Source organism: Pinus tabuliformis, chromosome 4_2 (genome assembly GCF_031772625.1).
Source record: "Pinus tabuliformis cultivar Carrire ecotype Pingquan chromosome 4_2, CPIR1, whole genome shotgun sequence".
Lineage (NCBI taxonomy): Eukaryota > Viridiplantae > Streptophyta > Pinopsida > Pinales > Pinaceae > Pinus > Pinus tabuliformis.
The window spans coordinates 920,371-942,459 of NC_142304.1; positions in this window are offsets into that span (position 1 = coordinate 920,371).

Genomic DNA, 22,089 nt, shown 5'->3' on the forward strand with positions numbered 1-22,089 from the left:
TTATGTTTTCATGGTGTGAAAAACATTCTCCATGCTCATCTTAAAGAATTTTTCACTGTTGTGTCTTATATTAGTTGAACGTTCATGTGTTCCCTTTTCTTCTAATGGAAATTTGAATTCATATGTAGTTTGATGCTCTTATTCTAACCCTTTGACTATACACTCATCCACTCACTACAACAAAACTTGGTTAATTATCAACAGATTTTCCTACCCTTCCCATGTTGAAAGTATCATCATCATCCCTTATTCACTCGAATCATTAACTATACAAAGCCTATTCGAAGTGGATCTTCCTTCTTTCACCTACCTTCAAACAACAACTTAAACCTACCTTTTTTATCCTCATAACCAGCCTAAGATCAAGAAATATTTCAGTCACTTGATTGACTGAGTGAAACCCTAGTGAGAGAGCCCTCTCCAAGGCTAGTAGGGTTGGATCCTAGCCTAAAAGTGGTATGTGGTTACCTTTGGAATTTCTCTCCTCAACCTAGGGTAATTTATGGAGTGCTAAAATTCTAGCAATGTTTCCAGGGAACGAAAGGTTCCATCTTCATCATTAAAAGTTTTAGATTTGATTGTTGATCGTGGATAGCATTCAAACGTGTGAAGCTTGAACCATTCACCTAATGACTCCAATCAAGTTTCAACCTAATCCAAAGACTCCACTGGCAGCAGGATCCAAAAATTAGGGTTTTACTGACAACAGGATCCAGAAATTAGGGTTTTACTGGCAACTCCACTTGTCAAAGATGAATTCTCAATCTAGAAGGTATACTCCTTTAAATCAAGATCACATTCCAGGTTTTGTAAATTGCATGCCTCATGTAGATTGGAAAACTTATTTGCCAAACTTCAAAGATCAGAAAGGACATGATGTTGCTCTTCATTTGGTCAAATTTCACATGCATGTACGTAGGCTTAAGGTTGAATTTCATGAATATTGTCTCATGAGGATGTTCATGGTATCCTTGGAGGGAAATGCACAATCATGGTATGAAAGTTTGCCAAATGCTTGTTTATCTTCTCTTAGAGATTTTCATACAATGTTTTATGAGAGATGTAAAGAATGTCATACTTCCTTGTTCCTAGTCAAAGGTTGTTCCACTCATTTTAAAAAATTTATTGAGCATTTGGAGAGTTTTTATCAAGATAATCAGTTTATGGATGATGAGATTATAGAAGAATTTCATGAGAACCCTTTTCATCACCAAGAATAAATGGTAGCCTCTCTCTTGGATGAAAATGAAACCGAGCAGGATTTTAATGATGACAGTCATGTTCCATCCTCTGAAGTTGATGAAAATTTGCAGCAGTTTTGTTAGTCTTTTTGTGATCAAAAGTATGAGAATTATTTTAAACAACATAAGGAAATGGTAAATGATGAGGACATATTCCATGTTATTTAGGTGGATTACCAATAAGAAGTAATTTCTTCCTTAGCTGAAGATGAAACTAATTAGGAATTTGATGTAAATATTCATGTTCATTATCTTGAGATTGATGAAGTAATACAACGGGTTTATCCTCATGAGCTTGATGAATGTATTCAGCATGATCAAGAAAAGGAAATAGACAGTCAATTGGTTTATTCATCTTATGGGTCAGTGATTGAAGAAAAGCGGATTATAAATCCTTTTGGAAATTCTTATTGTCAAGAGCATGAGAAAGTGTCCCAAGATAATGAGAATAAAAAGGTATGTGACATAGAATTGGATCTTACTGTACCAGTTGTTGAAGAGAATTAAATTTAACCTTCTTCAAATATATGTTGAATTTGTTGTTCTAGAAATTCCTAATTCAGACACACATAAAGGATTACTCAAGAATCCATTTTCTCAAGGATATAGGCATGAAGCTTCATATTTTGAGGATGTTAAGCTTCAAATTGACCATCATAAGCTACAGGAAAGCAGTGAAAAGGAAATGGTTGTTCTAGATCCTTTTGAAAATGAAGACTTCATTTGAGAAAATCTGCCTCTTGAAATAACAAACACATAATATTTTGAAAATAAATATCATATTTTTGCTGAAGCACATGAAAGGTTGACTCTTGGAACTCTCGTTATACATAATGTAGTTGTTCCATTTACAATCTTTCAAGAAAGTTCAATTTTTTTTCTTGTGGATGAGAAGAGTGAGAAACATACCATATTTTCACTTAGAACTAATTATGAGTTTTGTGGTGAAAAAGAAAACTTAGAGCAAGCAATAGTTGTAAGTGAAGAATGTATTTTCCTTCTTGCTAATCAACAAGATCTATTCATTCATGCTTTCTAGGACCTTTCTGCAAACATGTTGGACGCAGTTGTAAAGTTGGATTTTATGTTATTCATCAACACAGGGATTCATTTCAGTTATCAGGTTGAACTTTCATCAATTGAATACAAGCTTTTGTCAAGTGGTCATTTGCTTGGTTGGCTGCATTGGAAGGATCATTTTACATGATTGTATGGCTATCTTCAGCAGGTTAGAGTAGGAAATGGTGTCTTATTTTTATTTTCAGCTTTTGAGGCAGTTGTCACCAGAGTTTGAAGCCTGAGGAGAAGGCCTTAAGATTCCAATGAACTATTGCCATATGTAATGGAAAGGTCAAGTTAGTCAAAGTCAGTTTAGTCATTTAAAGTTGGACTCAGTTACCCAATGGATCAGGCTACTAGTCTATGGTGTTCTTGGCACCTCACAGGGAGGATGCCATCCCCATTGGAGTCAATGTTAGGGTCCTATGATATAGGAATCCCAGACACTTTTTGTCTTACTATTTCATTTGAGTTCTTTTTTGTAAATATTAGTCTGGGTTCCATGAGTGTCATGGTCTAAAGGGGTTTTTTGTATAAAGAGGTCAAATTCGTCAAAGTGACATTGTAAATATTTTGAATTTTAACAAGAGTATTTGTGCCATAATTTGAATTGTAAGGTCATAAGGATTCATGATTTGAATTGGCAATAATGACGAGTCATTTGTCATTATAGAAGAGTGTAGGGGTCATATCATCAAACCTTGGTTATCATAATTCAGTCATCTAAATATGGAGATTGATTCTACATCAAAACAATCATGAAAAAGGATTGGCCACATATTTGGAGGTTAGGTCAAGTCAATCTAGATGTCATTTCATGAGTGGTTATGACCTCAGCAGGAGTATAATGGTCATGAGGATAATCATTTGCCTTTCCTCAAGGGTTGCGCTTTCCAGGAGATGCAACGCATTCATCATCACGATTTCAAATCAAGTTTTTTGCTATCAACTCCACTTTAGGCTACTTTGAGAGGTTATTTACACTTCTCCCCTCATCCTACATCGCTCAGTTCTTGTTCATTTGCATTGGACGCCTGTGGTTTGATTGTGCTACTTTGCTGCACAAAGGAGGCAGGGGCATTACATTTCCACACAGCATTATAGCACTCACAAACCACTAGTCAATTCTCCTTCACAGGTGAAAATCTAAGTTTATATGTGTTCCTTAATGATGCAATAATCCCCAAATTGCATTTTTGAGCAAGAAAAAATTGTATAAATCCTGCAAGATATATAATTTTATCCTCGTTGTGTCACTGTTGTCGTTGCATTTTCTCCTTGCTGCATTTCCACACAATGTTATTTTTCTTCTCAATTTGAAGTCCAAACTCTTTTCACAAGTGAAAAACTTACTCACTCAATGTTCCTTGACTATAAGAAATTGTAATTTTCATGAATGAGCTTCCAAAGTTGTTCAATACCAGTAAAGAGATCCAATTCATAATCGCTGTATTTTTTGTAATTTGCTGCAAGGGCATTCTTCACATTTTGTATAGTCTTTTATGATGAGGAGATGACCCAATTTTAAGGTTTATGGTTGTCTTGTGGGACGTTATAAGGATGTCACAACACCTACCTATTTCCTCCATCACTTTATATCATAGGAAGCCATTACATGCTCATAATTTTGAAGGTGCTACAAAAGCTAACAAGTGTTGCGAATGTTGACAGTTTGCTGCGAAAGTTTGCTACATCTGATGAGGAGGTCTGCAAGCACTGTGAAGCCTATATCAAAAGTTCAACACCATCACGAGGATATTTTGATACTACCCATTAACTCCATTCAATCATAAGAAGGATGCAAACATTCAAAACTTGGAAGGTTACTCCATTTGCGGCGAAACTGGCAGATTTGCTACATTTTTTATTGTTTTTGTCATCATTTTCAAACGAATTTTTTAACCAAATGGAAAAAAAGTTCGAAAAATTGAAATAAAATTTTTCCAAGAATGGGCCAAAGAAAAAAAAACCTCCTTTAGTTTATACACAGGTGTTATATATTGGAAAATCCAAATGCACATTGAGAGACTATGTTTCAGGTTTTGTCATTTCTTGTTTTAGTTATGATGTTTAGGTGCGGATTTGTTAAGAGGTGGAGAAGAATTTTTGGAAAATAAGAGAGGTTTCTCTCAAGGAAACTCTCATATACAAAAAAAATCGTTTTGTTTTGTAACATTTGTCAAGATTCAGGACATATATGCTAGTTTTTTACCCCTATTTCATAAATTCAATCCCTGTTTCGTAGTAGACTTGCTACGAAAGTGGACAACCATCTTTCTATGCTAGTTATCTTAGTCAAAACATGATGTAATTTGTTTTTTAGGTGTTAGTAATTGTAATAAAACATTTTGACACTCACAAGATCGATTTGGGGTTGAGGAATTAATGTAAATGCCTAGAAAAGAATTGGTTTAAACAAGTCCCTAGTCTTTAGGCAGTTAGTTCTATTTTCCTTGCAAGAAGTTGGAAACAGCATTCGTAATGAGAAATTCGACCCTTAGATGTGGGAAATGACTTATTTGAGTCTATTTTATGTTGTGCATGTAATGTAAAAAGGGTTGGTTGGTCAGTGTGAAGAAGCTAGTCTGCAACTCTTGCATTTTTGTATCATTTCCTCAAGTGAATAAAAGAAGGTAGAAGGTGTTTTGAAAGAGATTATTGTGTCAGATGTTTGTTGGTATGTATATTCTCTTTCATTAGAGAAATTTTGAGGTATAAAATGGGCCTCTTAAAAAAAATGTACAACCAAAATAAACTTTATAAGAACCAATAGGATTTAATACACTGATTTCAACCATGGAGGATAATTCACCATTTTTGGGGTAAGAAAATAAAAAGATTAAAAAATAATAAAACTACTTTTTCAACTTGTATTTTCAACTTATCTCCTTAAGCCTTTGCTCAAATTTCGAGTGGGAGTACTTGTTGGATGCAAAATTTAATTCCTCATCCAAGGCGTACCCATGTTGCATACGTTTGATGGGACCTACCACACGAAAAAGAGAAATACATGAAAAATTGTGATTGCAATCACGTTTTTCAAGTATTTCTCATTTTTTGTGTAGCAGGGTCCATCGAAAGTATGCAACATGGGTAATGCTTGGATTAGGAATTAAATTATTCATCCAATGAGTGTTCCCACTCGAAATTTGAGTAAATCCATAGGGAGATAACTTGCAAATACGAGTTGAAAAAGTAGTTTTTTCTTTTTTCCCTCTAAAATTTGATGATGTAATCTAATCTTATTTTATTATTTCCACTATTATTTTATAATTTCCTTAAGAGGCTCCATGGAGTGAAAATAATTCTTCATGCTCAGCTTAAAGGAATTTTGCATAATTCACTTTGTGCTATATTTTATATTAGTTGAACATTCATGTGTTTCCTTTTCTTCTAATGGCAATTTGAATTCATCTATAGTTTGATGCTCTTATTGTCACCTTTTGATGCTACACTCATCCACTCACTACAACGAAACTTGGTTAATTATCAACAGAGCTTCCTATCCTGCCCCTACTCAAAATATCATCATCATCCCTTATTCACTTGAATCATTAACTATATTGAGCCTATTTGAAGTGGATCTTCCTTCTTTCACCTACCTTCAAACAACAACTTAAACCTACCTTTTTTATCCTCATAACCAACCTAAGATCAAGAAATATTTCAATCACTTGATTGACTAAGAGAAACCCTAGTGAGAGACCCTTCTCCAAGGCTAGTAGGGTTGGATCCTAGCCTATAAGTGGTTTGTGGTTACCTTTGGAATTTCTCTCCTCGGCCTAGGGAAATTTACAAAGTTCTAACACATTTGGCATGCCCAAAGCATGCTATAACCATATATACAAAATTTGGGGGCATATATGCCCCTATATCTCCTCATCATCCTCTGCAGTATCTCGTTCCAATTGGGTCAAATGCTTAAATCGCTTATTTGAGCACTTGGAACACAGTGGCACTCCACAAAATCATCCAGCTAGGGGCCTCATTCCCACCTTTGCATACCCGATAAGTCCCCTCCATCATCATATGTTTGGGGGAAATATCTCATGCTTGGGGGCATGATGGCACCACTGGTAACCTTCTCACTTGATTTCCATAAGTCTCGTCCTAGACCTTAATGATCTAGGTATGGTCGATTATCCTTTCATTCTTCAATATTTTGTCCTATTGACCTCTTCGGTGAGCCATATACACATCACATATCATAGATGCTTGATACCATATATTCAAGCATTCTACTCTATATGATACCACATTTACCACCCAGTCCCCCATGTTTGACTTGGTGGGAAGGGATGATCCTAGACCTTTTCTATTAATTTCATTCCTATATTCCTCTTTCCTTAATTCCTATATTCCTCTTTCGATTTGTCCGCTATGATCTCCTCATGATTTAGGGCCTTCTCCTCCTCTCCAAATTCTCCAACGAATAACTATACAAATGAATTGGATTTGGGGGAAAGAAGCCCTTTTATAGGAAAAACCCTAGTTTTTTTGTTTCCCATTGTGACTAAACAGTAACTCAGTTTGACGAATCATCAACATCGTTAGAAATATCTCATTGAGTTCTATAATGGGTTTCTTTTTGTTTTGGTCAATTTGACACTTCACCATGTAGCCATTTTTTCCACAAGGTCTCACTTTGCCACTTACTAAAATCGAATTTCTTCATATGAGCCACCTATACTCTAGCACCACTTTACCTTTGCACCGATCGACTCACACATCGATTTAAATCATGAGTAACCATGTTTACTCATGTTTTTCGAGCCTCTCACCTATGGCAGCATCATTGAGTCATCCTTGTTCAAAGCATCATATATGGGTCACCCTTGAATCTATGGAATCGGCTTCGAGTCCCCTTAAGTCTAGTTATAGTGTCCTATACATCTTTGTGTTGCATTTGTCCCATTTTGCTAATATTTGGCCTCTAGATATATTGCTCTGTCTTTGAAAAGCCTCCATCTAAGTAATTGACCATCCCCTTTTGAATCGAGTCAGTGGATGTTAGGTTACCTGTGCATATAATGCTATGACAAGGGAATTCCTCAGTTCACCTCTCATCTTGCATCCTTCCATCATCATCCCCAGTGTCAATCCATCAGTCACATTGCTATGGCCTTCGTGCCTTCGTTGAGGAATCCTCATTGCCTCAACTCTAGTAGGCCCTCTTCCATCGACTTCAGCACATTTATTCCAGGAGAGTAGTCTAGAGGGCAGTGTACCTTAGTTCCATATTTCATCGTTGTTTGGTGCCTCGGATCATGTAAAGGGAATCATCATTTCTCGTTGACTTGGTTGTTTCTCGCGTGCTCAACTTCAGCTCATTATCGCATGATCAAGAATCATACACTAGATGGTCCAATGATCCAACAGATTGAACCAGTATTTCACAGGTGTGTGTGAGATGTTCCAGACCTCATGAGGGGATGGCCCTTCAGGCAGCCCCCCACATGCTCAGATGTCAGCAGATCATGATCCAGCCTCATATGTACTTCCACAAATTTAATGGGTTCGGTTTCTACCCACTTGCAATGTCCGCAGCATGCATGTCTCATTCAAACAATCCATTCATATATTCTTGTGTATCAAGGTTTATTTGGTTGTGATCCACCCCCCCTCACCATGTCAGCTTGAGGGGAATTATGTCTCATGTACTCAAATCAGCAGATGTTATTGTATTCATTCCTAGCTTTTGTTTTCTATGAACATTATGTATATGGGATTCATTGTATTATTGTATCACATTTTAGCCCATTGATATCATAATATCATGTATCATGTACTTTGTAGCTCAGACCCACGTTGTTGGGCACACCATTATTATTTGTACTCAGTTATCTCGGCGGGTATGGGTAGGCCTCCCCCGCCTCATTTGAGATCATGTACTTCAAAATAAAAGGAAACTTATATCAACCTAGTAGGTCTCACCCCCACCATTCCTTCATCCTTCCTTGCATTGCTTCAGCTCTCTCTCTCTCTCTCCTTCGGTGTCTCGTGGAAGTGTAACCTACAACATATTTCGGTCATAAGATTTTCTCCTGACGCTCGTACGTTGGGGGGAAATCTGTTATCTCCTAGCCATTTCTAACTAGGTGGATCGAAATACACCATGTAGGATTTATTTTACCATAGTAAAATCACTTTCACCATAGGAAATAATTTAGTAAATCATTTTTATTAAATTATTTTTGTTTAAAATCAAAAAACCCCATGAGAATAATTGAATAAATCATTATTTATTTAATTTTTTCTATAAATAATTATTACATCATTATTTGATAATTGTTTCTTAACGCATTTGACTAAATCACCTAGGAATAAGTAAATAAATCGCTATTTATTTATTATTCCTTAATTTTATTTTTGGAATAGTTGTTAAATCACTATTTAATAATTATTTTAAATTCACACTTTTCTTAATCCTTTCAAAGTGATTAATAAATCATTTTCTTTGTTAATTAATCCAACCATTTTCTAAATAAATATATTTGACCACTTTGAATATCTTTTTCCTCTCCAAAAAATATAATAAAGTATTCCCAATAGTTAGATCATGATTTGATCAATAATATTTTATTATTGTCCAATTTCTAATCTAGCCCAATACTCTGTTATGAATAAGAGGGTTATCCATCCACTCTTCACCATGATCACTATCATCGTCACCATTATCGTCTCATTCCATTTGAGCTCCCACTTGAGTTATAACTTGTTTTGGGTTTTATGCATATTGATAGAGAGAAACAGAACATTGAAGCACAAGGACATCAAAGTACCCATCCCATGGAGGGGGATTTACAAACCCATGTTCTAAATATTCTTCTCTAGGTGTTATTAATAAAAAGATTATTCATTTGAACTCTTCTTCTATTAGGTTATTTCATTAGTTTTTTCCTGTTGTTCTATGTTTTATATTGCATATGATATTTTTCCTGCAAGGTTTTTCTTCTTTTGTCATTGTAGATTTGAAGTGTAAAAAGCCACATCTTATTGTTAGGGTCATTTGTCACTAGTGACTTAAGTGAAGTATTTTTGGTACACTTGCTAAGAATTTTCATACTAACAATCTTATCATCATATTTGAATTAAGATGTAGCAGCCATTGAGGCTAGTCCAATAATCTTGTCCAACATATCTCCTGTAGTGATTGTTTTTCTCTCTCTTGCTTTGGCTTTGTATTCACCTGTGCTCTTACCATGTTAATTTTAGTTAACAATGGTATGTTCTATGCTTATCACAACTACTTCAATGTTCCTTTAGCAGCCCAATGAAAATTTCCAATTTAGTTTTCCAATAGAATTCACATTAACCATAAATCACATTGATAATAATTGTAGATAGAACATAAAATAAAATGCAGAGGACAAGCCACGAAAAGTGAACACCAGATTTGGAGGATGTCAGGGAAAAAACCCAATGTGGGGAAAACCCTTTAATCAATTCTTCTTATTATTATATCAAATGTTCAATAGAGAGAGAGTACAAAAATCCAAATTCGACTTGCCAAATCAAAGTCAAATAGTCCTGTCATATATTTTTTCAACTACAATCAAATTCATCCCTAACCAGAAATTCAATAGTGGTCAACACAGCAGCAAAATGTATCCCCTGAAGCTCGCTCAAACCCAGTCAAACTTGGCCTAAACAAGAGGTCAAACATAGCCCCAAATAGTCCAAAATTCAGCGGTCAAACTTGATCAAACTTCTTCCCTGAAGTCTATGGTCAACCTGCAATTTTTTGTTGCAGTCAAAGTGCTCAGAATGCCTCTACTTCTATGCCAAGGTGTACAGCCTTCCCAAATAAAAATCTGCCCATAAAAGTGAAGTCAAAATCTTCCTAGAAGGTCAAAATCAACACTGGTCAAACTAGAGGAAAATATGAAATTTTTCAGCGTTGTAATTGTGTCTGAAATTCATCCTCCTTTACCACACATGTGAGTGAGAGAATATGTTGAATAAATGTACGAACTAATGAGAGAAGAAGAGAGAAGAATGTGTGAGTGATGATGATTCCAAATGAGATGAGAGATCACTTTTATTTATACAAGTTGTTGAGGGTGAGGTGGCATGTATCTTGGGCTTCAGCATGATGATGTGGCTGACCTGAACAATTTACACATATGTGGGCATAAATTCAAAAACACACTTTTACTTGTCCAAATTAAATGATATTTAGATCAATTTTGGTCCTCTCGAAAAGAGGAATTCAATGCAATCATCATCTCCAACAAACGAGTTGTACAAAGTGGAATTTTTCCCTAGTTTCCAATTTTAACATCTAACCTATGTCCATATAACTCTCCACCATTCTCTGTCCTCAACACCTTTATTTTATTGTCTGTCTAATTCTATACAAGATCCTTAAACGTTTTAAATTTACCAAAGACCCAAAATTTTGTATATGGAAATAAAACCATGTGTTCCTTAAGAAATCATCTATGAATGAAACATACTAGATAGATTTACCTAGTGATGGAACATGAATAGGTCCAAACACATCACTGCGTATCATCTCAAAGATTCATTTTTATCTTGTAGCACCAAAAGGAAATCTCAAACAATATACACAATTATGTATATTGTATCTATAATGATTGTATAAACTGAAATCTAATGAGAAATCAAATATACCTTCAATTGTACCTTTGCTATGTAATGGTTAAACTTGGACCTTCACTCCAATATGTCCCAACCTATGATGTCATAGCACAATTTTCTCTTCAAAGACAATAGGGGTCTTGTCTTCTTCATTGTTATTCTCGGGAACAACATAACTATTACGCCCATCATTAAAAGTTACTTGAACCATCTTACATGTGTCCTTTTCAGACACATTATACACACCAACTTCCTTAAGATATTTGGTTGTAGCCAAATCTATAATTTATAGAACCCAAAGGAGACTTTTAATTTTTCCATATTTGAGAAATAACTTGACCCTTCCACATCCTATCATTTTCGTTGTCGAGTCATCTCTTATAAAAAGTTCACATCCATTGCAATTCTCATAATCACAAAACCACTCCTGTTGAGGAATCATATGAAATGAAACACCTGAGTTGGTCAACTATACATCATGGTCTATATGTGTACTTATAGATGTTAGTTAAACATCACCTCTTTCTCTCATGGAGGTTTTTCTTTCTATGGAAGGAGCATCATCAAATCCCTGACCTTTATCAACTTTCTTAAATCTACAATCTCTGTTATAATACTTATTTATACAACATTTCAAACATTTTCTTAAATATTTCCTTGGATATTTATATCTACATTTAGATTTACATCTTGGCTTCGAAGACTCGTTTTGTCTCTCCTTGGAAAAACCTCTTACGAATAAAACATCCTTGGCCACACCTTCCAAGTAATTTCTCCTTGTTTCCTCTAATAACAAGGATGCAACTACACCCCCAAACTCTAATGTAAATTGAGTGGTATTACCAATTGTTATAGCCAAAGTATCCCAAGAGTATAATAGAGAATACAATAAGATATGACATTTTTCCTCTTCCTCTATCTTAACATCAACAAACACAATTTGACTCACATAAGTATTGAAGGCATTTAGATTATCTGCCATAGAGTTTCCATCCTAAGCAATATACCTTGTTTTGAAGAAATAACTTGTTTAGAAAGGACTTTGACTAATAAAAATTCCATAACTTTTCCCACAACCTCTTTGTAGTGTCTTCTCTAGAGACATTCATCGACATCAAATTTGAGAGGTAAATTCACATCATGTTTCTCACCTTTCTCTACAACTTTTCCTAATCTTATTTTGACAAGATAGTAGGTTTTGTACATGGATCCATGGCAACCTATTGTCTCTATCTACAAGATATTCCTCCTTAGGTTCCACAAATCAAAATTTTGGTCATTAAACTTCTCTTTCTCTATCCTTGAATTGTTTGTTGTTTTTTTTGCACAAGATTCACTATACATCACTCCCACTAAAGCACAAGCTTTTTGCAAACCAAGATACCCTTATTCTTCACTGAAAATAGCAACAAATGCATCCCCTTGAAGCTAATAAGCTTACTCTAATTGTTAGTGTACTTTTTTGGAAAAGTGTACCAAAATCCCTTACTTGAGTTATAGGTGACTGATAACGCTAACAACAAAAGTTGGTTACTTCTATGCTTTGGATCTGCAATAAAACATGAAGAAAAACCTTGCAACATGATGGATATTGCAAATAGAAACATATAACCTAATAAAATAAAAGTGCAATAACCCAATGGAGGACTTAATCAAATGATAATTTTATTAATACACCTGGTGAGGATAAATTACAACATGGGTCTGCAATTCCCCCTCTGTGGGATGGGTCCTTTTCTTCTCCTTGTGCTTCAACAACGTGCTTCTCTCTCTCAATTTGTAATGGGCAAAAAACAAAAAGGGAGTTTGAACTTAAGTGGGAGCTCAAATGTTATGAGACGATAATGTTGACGATGCAAATGGTCATGGCGAAGAATGAATAGAAAACCCTCTATTTATAACGAACTATTGAGCATAATTAGGAATGAGAAAATAATGAAATATTATTGACTAAATCAAAATCAAGTTGTTGATAATACTTTATTATATTTTTGAGAGGGAAAAGATATTCAAAATGGTCAAATATCTTTATTTAGAAAGTGGTTGTAATAATTAACAAATAAAAGTGATTTATTAATCAGTTTATGAGAATTAAGGAAAATACAAATTTGAAATAATTATTAAATAATGGTTTAACAATTATTTCAAAAGGAAAATGTGGAATAAATAAGGAATAATACATAAACAATGATTAATTTAATTATTACAAGGTGACTAAGTCAAAACCGATGGGAAATAATTATCAAATAATGACTTAATATTCATTTCTAGAGAATATTAAATAAATAATGATTTATTGAATTATTCTCATGGGTTTTTTGGATTTTAATGAGAAATAATTTAGGAAAAATGATTTACTAAATTATTTTCAATGGTGAAAGTGGGTTTACCATGATAAAATTAATCATACATGGTATATTTCGATCCACCTAGTAGGAAATTGCTAGGTGACATTTTTTGGGTGATAACACTAATACCAATTAAAGAGTTTCATAAACCTAAGCAAGAAAAATAATACTAACATAATCTAAAATCTTAATCATAACAATGGCACATGCACATAGTACAAAGATATTTTCTTAGAAACCCTTAACTATGAAAACCAACCAACTTCATAGCCCGTTCACTCTCTTTCTCTTAACTATTCTCATTACAATATGTAGGTATTCTATGTCATCTAAAACCTTGATCCATTAATCCATATTTGTTCGCAACCCTAATTCCTTAATCAAAGTTAAGTTATAATGGGTTGAAAAACCATTGGTTGAAAATGTAGAGAAGTGATCAAAAATAAGCCCATTTTTTTCTTTCATAGATGTTGACCATGAACCCCAAACCCCTTTATCATGTAGAACCTACAAAGAATACAACACATGTCCAACAATAAATTCACTACCAACTTAAATAGATACATTATAATACCAACTCCAATTTACTTATGTATAGTTATTTATTTTGGCTCACGTCAATAGTAATCCAACCCCTAAGGTTCAAGAAAAACTTGGGAAATGTACATATATCAACCTTCCTATAATTATACAAAAATGTGGCAAAATTTATAGAGATGTGAGGATAAGGAGGTGGGTTGATGAAGAAGAATGGAAGGAATATGTACTTTTGAGAAATAGGGTCGATTGTCGATAGAAGCAATTTACAACTAGTTTGAAATGGAGGAATGCTTACATGCTAGGGTTTGGGGGTTTATGAAACATGCCATATTAATACCAAACCATGTGAGAAGCATAATAGAAATCAAATAACAAGAAAGAAAGTCAATATTACAAATAAATACTTATTAAATAAGAAGCATAAAGGAACACCTTTGAAACCCAGATGGACATGGACGAGGGAAGAATTCACTAAGGAGTCTATATGATAGTCAACCATGGAATCTACTAACCTTACATGTATTTTTTCCAAAAATAGAATTTTATCATCCCAATAACATGTTATTAAGAAGGTATATGAAAGGAAAAATTGGTTGGAAAACATAATCATACTAGGAAGAGGGATTGAGAAGAATACAAAAATCAAGAAGTCAAGGATTAGCAAGAAAAATCATAATTTTCAATAAAGAAATTCAAACATCAAAATCATAAAGACTCAACACTAAGGAAGAAGGTTGGTTTAGCTCCAATGTGTCATTTAAGGAATATGCAAACAAGAGAATAGGAATCCCATAAAAACCATAATGAACCTAAGTGACTTAAAAGTGGAAATAGCAAAAGAACAAGACCATTGGAATGAAGGAATTAGTAGAGAAGTGGAGGAATTCATTACAAACCTAAAGTATAGAAATTAGACAAGGAATTATATAATAAACTAAAGGGATAAGAAAACGAAGCACTCAAATATGTGGTAAGATTAATGTGAATGGGGAAGCAAAAAGAAAAAGCCAAGTCTAGGTGGAAATAGACCTCATAACGAAGGAAGTGTTGAATTTTGTAGCTATGGTCAGTCTTCATAATTAATTTTATCCCTCCAAACTAAAATAAAATGGCAAATATAAATTGTATTTCAAGTAGGCTTTAAAAGAGGGAAAAATCAAATTTTGAAACATAAATTTTTCCTTCCAAATTGTAAGGTCAGATCCAAGTCGGCTCATCCCAATGGATGCATCCATTCAGGATCCTTTGACCACTATATAAAGGTCATTCGACCTCCTCTATTGGGTAGATTTTGGATCAAAACAAGGATAAGTCTAAGGTATGATCTGAGGCAAAAAGAGGATGAAATATAAGGCCAAATGGAATGACAAATTCTAAGGAAAATTAAATTCTCTTAGATAGACCAAATCTCTATGGTACAATAGACCAAACTTCTTGGGCTAATAGATGGAAGTTTGACCTGGGTTTGATTACTGATCAATTTATCTTAGTTTTTACTAGAAAATTCATAATGTATCTCCTGTTGAATTGGACAAATTTCTCAAAGGTAAGTTTGTTGGGTTTTTCCCCTGGTTTGGGGTTTTCCTAGGATAAAATTTGTCTCTTAGTTGTTTGGTTGTATCTTCATGATCCTATATGTTTTATTATTTATATTGTTGGTATTTTCCATGTGTAATTGCTTAATGATAAATGTGACACTAGACAAAATAATGAAGCAATCATTGGAAGCAATTATCGTTATGTGAAATCATTAAAAATCAACATGGTATCAGAGCTATGGTGAAAAAGTAGCCTTAGAAAAGTCAAGATAATTTAAAGCTAAGGCTTGTGTTAGCCCTCCTCACTTCAAGATGCCAATATAATAAGAGATGTTAGACCATACGAAATTTTTGGTGTATATTGGTTAAGGACGAAGAAAGACAAATTTTTGTAATAGGAGGTCGAAAATCCCATAGTCTAACCATAAGTAGGACAAGAAGGCCTCAAAGATGGCTACAGGGGGTCGAGAGACTTCAACATTGGCCTTAGGCTATCTCTTATAGGTTGAAAGGACTCAGATCAAGGACGTCGTTAGCAGGAAACTGAGAGTCCTCAAGGGGTGATCAAGAGAAGCCAAAAAGACTTGAGAAAACACGCCTAAAATACCTCAGTCAATGGAAAAATTAGCACAAATTGTTTCTCATTAATGAGGTCTAATAAAACTTGTTTGTAAATTGCGGAAGGCACTGTATATTTAGGTCACAGAAAGGAGTCCCTCTTAAAAAAGGAATTGTTTGATGTTTTATGGTTGATAAGTGTCTTAAATGTTTGGACCATTTCAAGTATCACAAGCTTATATCAACTGAATATTCCTCAGTTCTCCTTGAATACATATTCTAGCTACAAGGACTAATAAAAGAACTAATAAAAGAAGCATTAGCAAGCTCCATGTGTACCAAGAAAATAAATAGTGGTCAAAGGTTTGAACTAAAGGCTGTTGTGAAGCTGACCATACTTAGAAGTTGAACCAAACTTTAAAACGTCTAAAGCTCCAATGTTTCCTAAAGTGTCAAAGTCTTATCATCCTAAATGGCATATTAAATTCGTAGATATTACAATGTCTGTAGCGAATTGTAAGGACATACTTTGTTAAGGGCATCTCTATTACTCCATGATTTTCATATTTTTTAAGGGAAAAGGTTAAATTGAATATACCTCGGTGGCATTACTTATATGGCATAGTTTTAGAAATATGATTCAATCAAAGGATACATCTCTAATTGATCCACAAAGGAAGTGCCCATCTGAGCCAGAGAAAGTTAAAAGGGACAATGGAATGAACATCTGAAAGTAGTATTGTACAGGGTTGCCTAAGCCAAGTGGACAAATTTTCACCATGATAATTCTTTGAAGAATATATTCAACCATTGTTTGAAGAAGGAAAATCCTGGACTATTAACTTGAAGTAGACCTTTTGAGGTATCTTACAGAATTTAGTGGTTTTAAGTGTCATGCTAGGACATTTTGGTGATTTTAAATTAAAAGACAATGAATTCCTGTTTGATTTTCAAGGGTTGAGTTCAATTTTGTTGACATTGTAAATTAAAATGGAATTCATAAGCTTTTATCTTTAGTAAAGGTAAAATTATTTTTGTTGCTACAATGGTTTTGAGGAGGCCAAGTTACTTGATTTGGAAGGACTGACAATAACCATCTAAGATTTGTAAATAGTTTGTCCTACACTTAGGAAAGAATTTGCTAATGCCTCCTCCATAAAGGAAGTCTAGACCATTATATTTTACTTATAGATATTATACAGGACATTGGAATGCCATACCCTCATTGAAGATTTGTATCTACATTCGTGCTTTTTTTATAGTTGGAGGATGTTGTTTCTTTACAGTGCTATATGAAATCAAAATGAACCATTAATCTTGATACATTTGCTTGGAGTGATATCAAGATAGATCATCCTTGATTGTTTGGTGAGATGATGGATTTCATGAAAATCAATTGTTTTGGACATTTGTATATGAAAAAAAAATGTATATGGCAAAGTTTGTTGCAAAAAGACTTGAATCCTTGGATGTGAATCCCTAGGGTTTGTAGATAAAAACCTAGAGCTAGACCTAAATCAATGTTTCTGCTGAAGGAAAATAATTGATAATGAAATGGTGGATGATAAATAATTTCTAAAAGATGGCAAGGATCAAGAGGGAGATTACAAATTACCCTCAATCCTCAAAAGATAAGTGTATTACATCTCTCTTCCTTGATTATTATTGTTGTTGTTTTTCTATTAGTTAGCCTCTTGTTGGATTGTAATCATTCTTCCATGGCCTCCTATTGAGGATTGTAGGTATATTGTGAAGATTGTCCAAGCTCCGGCAACAAATGGAAGTATTGGAAGAAATTGTATTGATATCTAGAATTGTGAAGGGATCCTAGTTCAGAAGAAGCAAGAAATCCAACAAGTTTGAAGTATTTCATTATGCTAAGATATGTGGAAAGTTGGTGATGACTTCAAGGCGGATTTACAAGATCAAGCATTTGATAGTACCATAGAGCAAGGATTCTCCTAAGAAGACGTTGGAGAATATACTCCAGTTAAAAGGTACACATCTATTAAAATGATTATTTCAATCGCTTCTATTATGGATTGGAAATTACATCAGGTGGATGTGGAGACCACTTTCCTCAATGGAGTAATTGAGCAAGAGAAAGAAGTGCACATAGATCTACTTGAGGAATTTGACATACATGAGATCTTAAGTTTGCAAACTGAAGAAGGGCTTTGTATGGACCTCGAGCATGACATTCTCTGAGTGATGGATATCTGATGGGTCTTGGTTGATCTTGTTATCTCATGACTTTTTTCTAATGAAGAGAAAAAGGACTCACATGTCAAAAGGAGCAACAATGGTAGAAAGATTTACCATTGTGATAGAGGGGGCAGTCAAGACAAAGAGAACTGAGTTCGAAGTTCAAGATGAAGGATCTTAGTTGGATATATTACTTCTTGGGACAAGAAGTATGACAAAAACCGAATGAAATGTTTCTTGGTCAAAAAGGATATATATTCTTATGATCCTTCATAGATTTGGATGACAGAGAGAAAGTACATGGTCATTCCCATGGTATCCAATCTGATGAAGCTTAGTGGCAAAAGGGAGAAGCCTGAATTGTCTTTGAAGGAATTTTTTTAGCATTAGAATGACTAAAAATAAGTTGTGGTGATAAATTCTAGTTGGTCAGTTTACAATTGAGCCAAGGCATGTGGCACAACATTTGTTGAGGTACCAATATGGTATTGGGGATTGAGATATGTTTCATATGGTAAAGCACAATTGTTGGATATAATATATTCAGATTTAATATATATTGCATTTTGTTTGGAAATTCGTGAAGCAGGATAGCTTCAAGATTGTTTGATCAAGTGTGGGAAACGGTCGTGATGACGGATCATAGCATGTGGTACAAAAGAAGCAGTGAGGCTCCTATGTATTTATATGGTCGAGATAGTATCTAACATTCTCACTATCCCTTGATGATGTTGGCATACTTCTGGGACAATATTGGACTGATTGATAATGTTACCTTGATTAAAGGAAGTGTCAATGTTGTAGCATCAAGGTCTAGATTTCTCCTCTGGTCATGGGATTTGACCTCGAATCCATGGAGTTTGGCTGAGGAGACTGTCCCTATAAGCATCAAGGCTTGGATTTCTCCTTCAGTCATTGAGTTCAACCTAAAAGCTGTGGAGTTTGGTTAGGGAGACTGGCCCTTTTAGCATCAAGGCCTGGATTGCTCCTGAGTGGGGTTCTGACCATATTTCCATGGGGTTTGGCTAATGGGTTGAGCTTGTGCCTTATATCATAGGGCAGGTATTTACCATTCAACAACATGTGATGACATGTGGGAATGGTAAATGATCCCCGAGATTCACCATGGGTCAGATGGGGTTCCTTACATGTCTCCAAGTGACAACTTGTTGATTTGGTGACCCTAGGACTAGTGGGTGACTAGTTCCTCCTTTGATGTTGATGTAGGGATGATTTCCTCGTGGTTTTGGTGTTGAACATGAGGTGGATAGATTCATCAACATAGTTGAGCTCATTCAACCTTTTCTTAGATTAGAGAAATTTTGAACTAGATAACAACTCAAGAAGTTATAACAAACACCTCCCTAGCTAAGAGGGAGTGTTGAATTTTGTAACAACCCTGGTGAAAACTTCATGTAATAAAAGTAAATAAAGGAAAAACAAGGCCACAAGTAAGGGACACATATTCCAAGCTGAATGTTGGGCAACGATATCCTGGTGGGCATCACTATATGTGTGCTTTGGATAAGGAAAATTGGCAAAGGTTAAGGCTAAGGCTAAGGCATTAAAAGGAAAAAAGGCATTTTTGGCACATTAATTTATGAAAATAAAGGAAAATAGGAGAAAAGGAAGGTAAAAGGTCACAGGTTGCATGTGAGGAGGAAAATTAAGAAATTAAAGACCTTGTTAATAAAAGGTTTCTAAGGATCAGTTGGCAAGCTCTTAGCCAATGTAAGCTCTTGGCTCAAGCTTGGTCAGTGTAACTTTTTGTTAGTTCAAGTTTGGAGCTCTCCATTATTCCCTCTCTCTCTCTCATTCTTGGTCACTTAGATTTTTCTTGGAGCACTCTAGCTTTGGAGCAAGAAAGAAAAAGCAAGCAAAGGGAAAGGAAGGAAAGCAAGGATCGAGGAAGGAAAAGCAAGATAAGGCAGCTTCAGCAGGAATACTTGTAGGTAACCTTTTGCATGTGTTATTTCCTAGTTGGTTTGGACATGCATGGATTTTCATGTTGGTATATGGTTCTCTTGTTGTCGGTGGCATGGTTTTGTCGGGTTATGATAGTGGTTTTTCAGCCTAGCCTTGCTTTTTTCCAGATGCCATGGTATGTTGGAATGTTTATCTTGGTTTTGATCTTTGGTTTTCCAGATGGATTTCGGAATCCGGGGTGGAGGTGGTCTCAAGTTTCATTCCCAAAGGCCTAGGAATCCCTTGACCAGTTTGGCGGGATACATGGTAAAGCCTAAGGGAGAAGTCTCAGTTTAGGGCTAGTGATCTGAGTTTGGATTGTGATAAATCCTTAGAGACTAGACTCAGTTTAGGGCCTACTAATACGGGATTGGATTGTGGTAAATCCTGAGAGACAAGGAGACAGAAAATTCCTCAAGGATAGTGATGGATTCTGGATATAATTCCAAGTTCAATCTGGCTGTGATTGGGGCACCGGGTTTGGTGTGATCACGGTTTTATGAGGATGAAGGAGGTTTAACCTCTGGATTCCCTTGATTATTCTTGGATTGGTTGTTCTATGAGATCCCACATTCATGCTTGGAATATGGCACAGGGGTGATTGGCTGAAAGAGAGATTTGGTTCAGCCATGTCTATGGTTGTGTGGTACATGGAAGTCCCAAACCTGGCCGGATTTTCCTATGATTAATAAAAGCCAAGTTCTCTTAATTTTTCACTTGTTTATATGTGGATTTAATGGTTGTCATGTCCCTAATATTTATATGGTTTTATGTTGGTTATAAGCATGGTTATATGATTGGTCCATGTCATGGTTATTTCATATATTTACTTGTAATTGTTAAATGGATGGATGCAAGACCTAATTGATGATATAATAATTCAATGGAGAAGGTGGTGATCCTGAGGTTGATTTTTGATTTGTTTATATTGTCATCATGTCTTTGATGGATTCTGAAGGTTATAAAAAGTTCTAAGCAGAGGCTGGAATTCTAGGCTAGAAAAGTGGCTCAAATCTCAGGGACGCTGGCATAGGTTTGCTGAAAAGAGTCCGGGGACGCTGGTACATAGGCCTATGAGAGCGAATTTGGCTTCTAGACAATGTCTTTTCTATATCATGAGAGTGACCAAGGGTTAAAGGGCTTTTAACATCAGTGGGACTCAAGGACAAGATGTCTGAGTGTCTGACATGTCTCCTGAGGGTGTTGTTGCTTATGTGGATGGGTTTGTTTGATATGTTTCATCGATTCCATTTCCTTAAGGTCACCAAGGAGGTTGAATCCCTTATAGTGACCTCTCTCGTCGCATGTTTACCCCGACTGGTCGATTGCTTGGGTAGACCTGGGAGGAGGGGGTGTTACAAATTTTTTAGCTACGGTCAATTTCCATAACTATTTTTATCCCTCCAAAATAAAACAAAATGACAAATATAAATTGTATTTCAAGTCACCTTTAGAAGAGGGAAAAATCAAATTTTGAAAATTGAATTTTGGCTCCAAATTTTAAGGCGAGCTCCAAGTTAACCCAGCATAAGGGACATGTTTATTCGGGTTCCTTGATCACTATATAAAGGTCATTCGAGCTCCTCTAATAGGAATATTTTGGACCATAGCAATGACAAGTCTAAGGCATGATCTGAGGAAAAAATAAGATGAAATTTGAGGCCAAATGGAAGGACGAATTCTTAGGCTGACCAAAATCTTTGTGGTACAGTAGACCAAAATTATGAGGCTAATAGAGGGCAGTTTGGCCAAGTTTGACCTGGGGTTGGTAACTGGTCAATTTAATAAGTTTTGACTCGAAAATTCATAATGTAGATTCTCTTGTTGAATTGGGAAAATCTCTTTAAGAAAAATTTGTTGGGTTTTTTTTCCTTAGTTTGGGGTTTTTCCAAGATAAACTTTGTGTTATTTTTGTTTGGTTTTCTCTTCATGATCCTACTAGTTTTATTTTTTACATTGTTGAGATTTTCTAAGTGTAATTTCTTAATGATAAATGTGACACTAGACAACATAATGAAGTAATCATTGGAA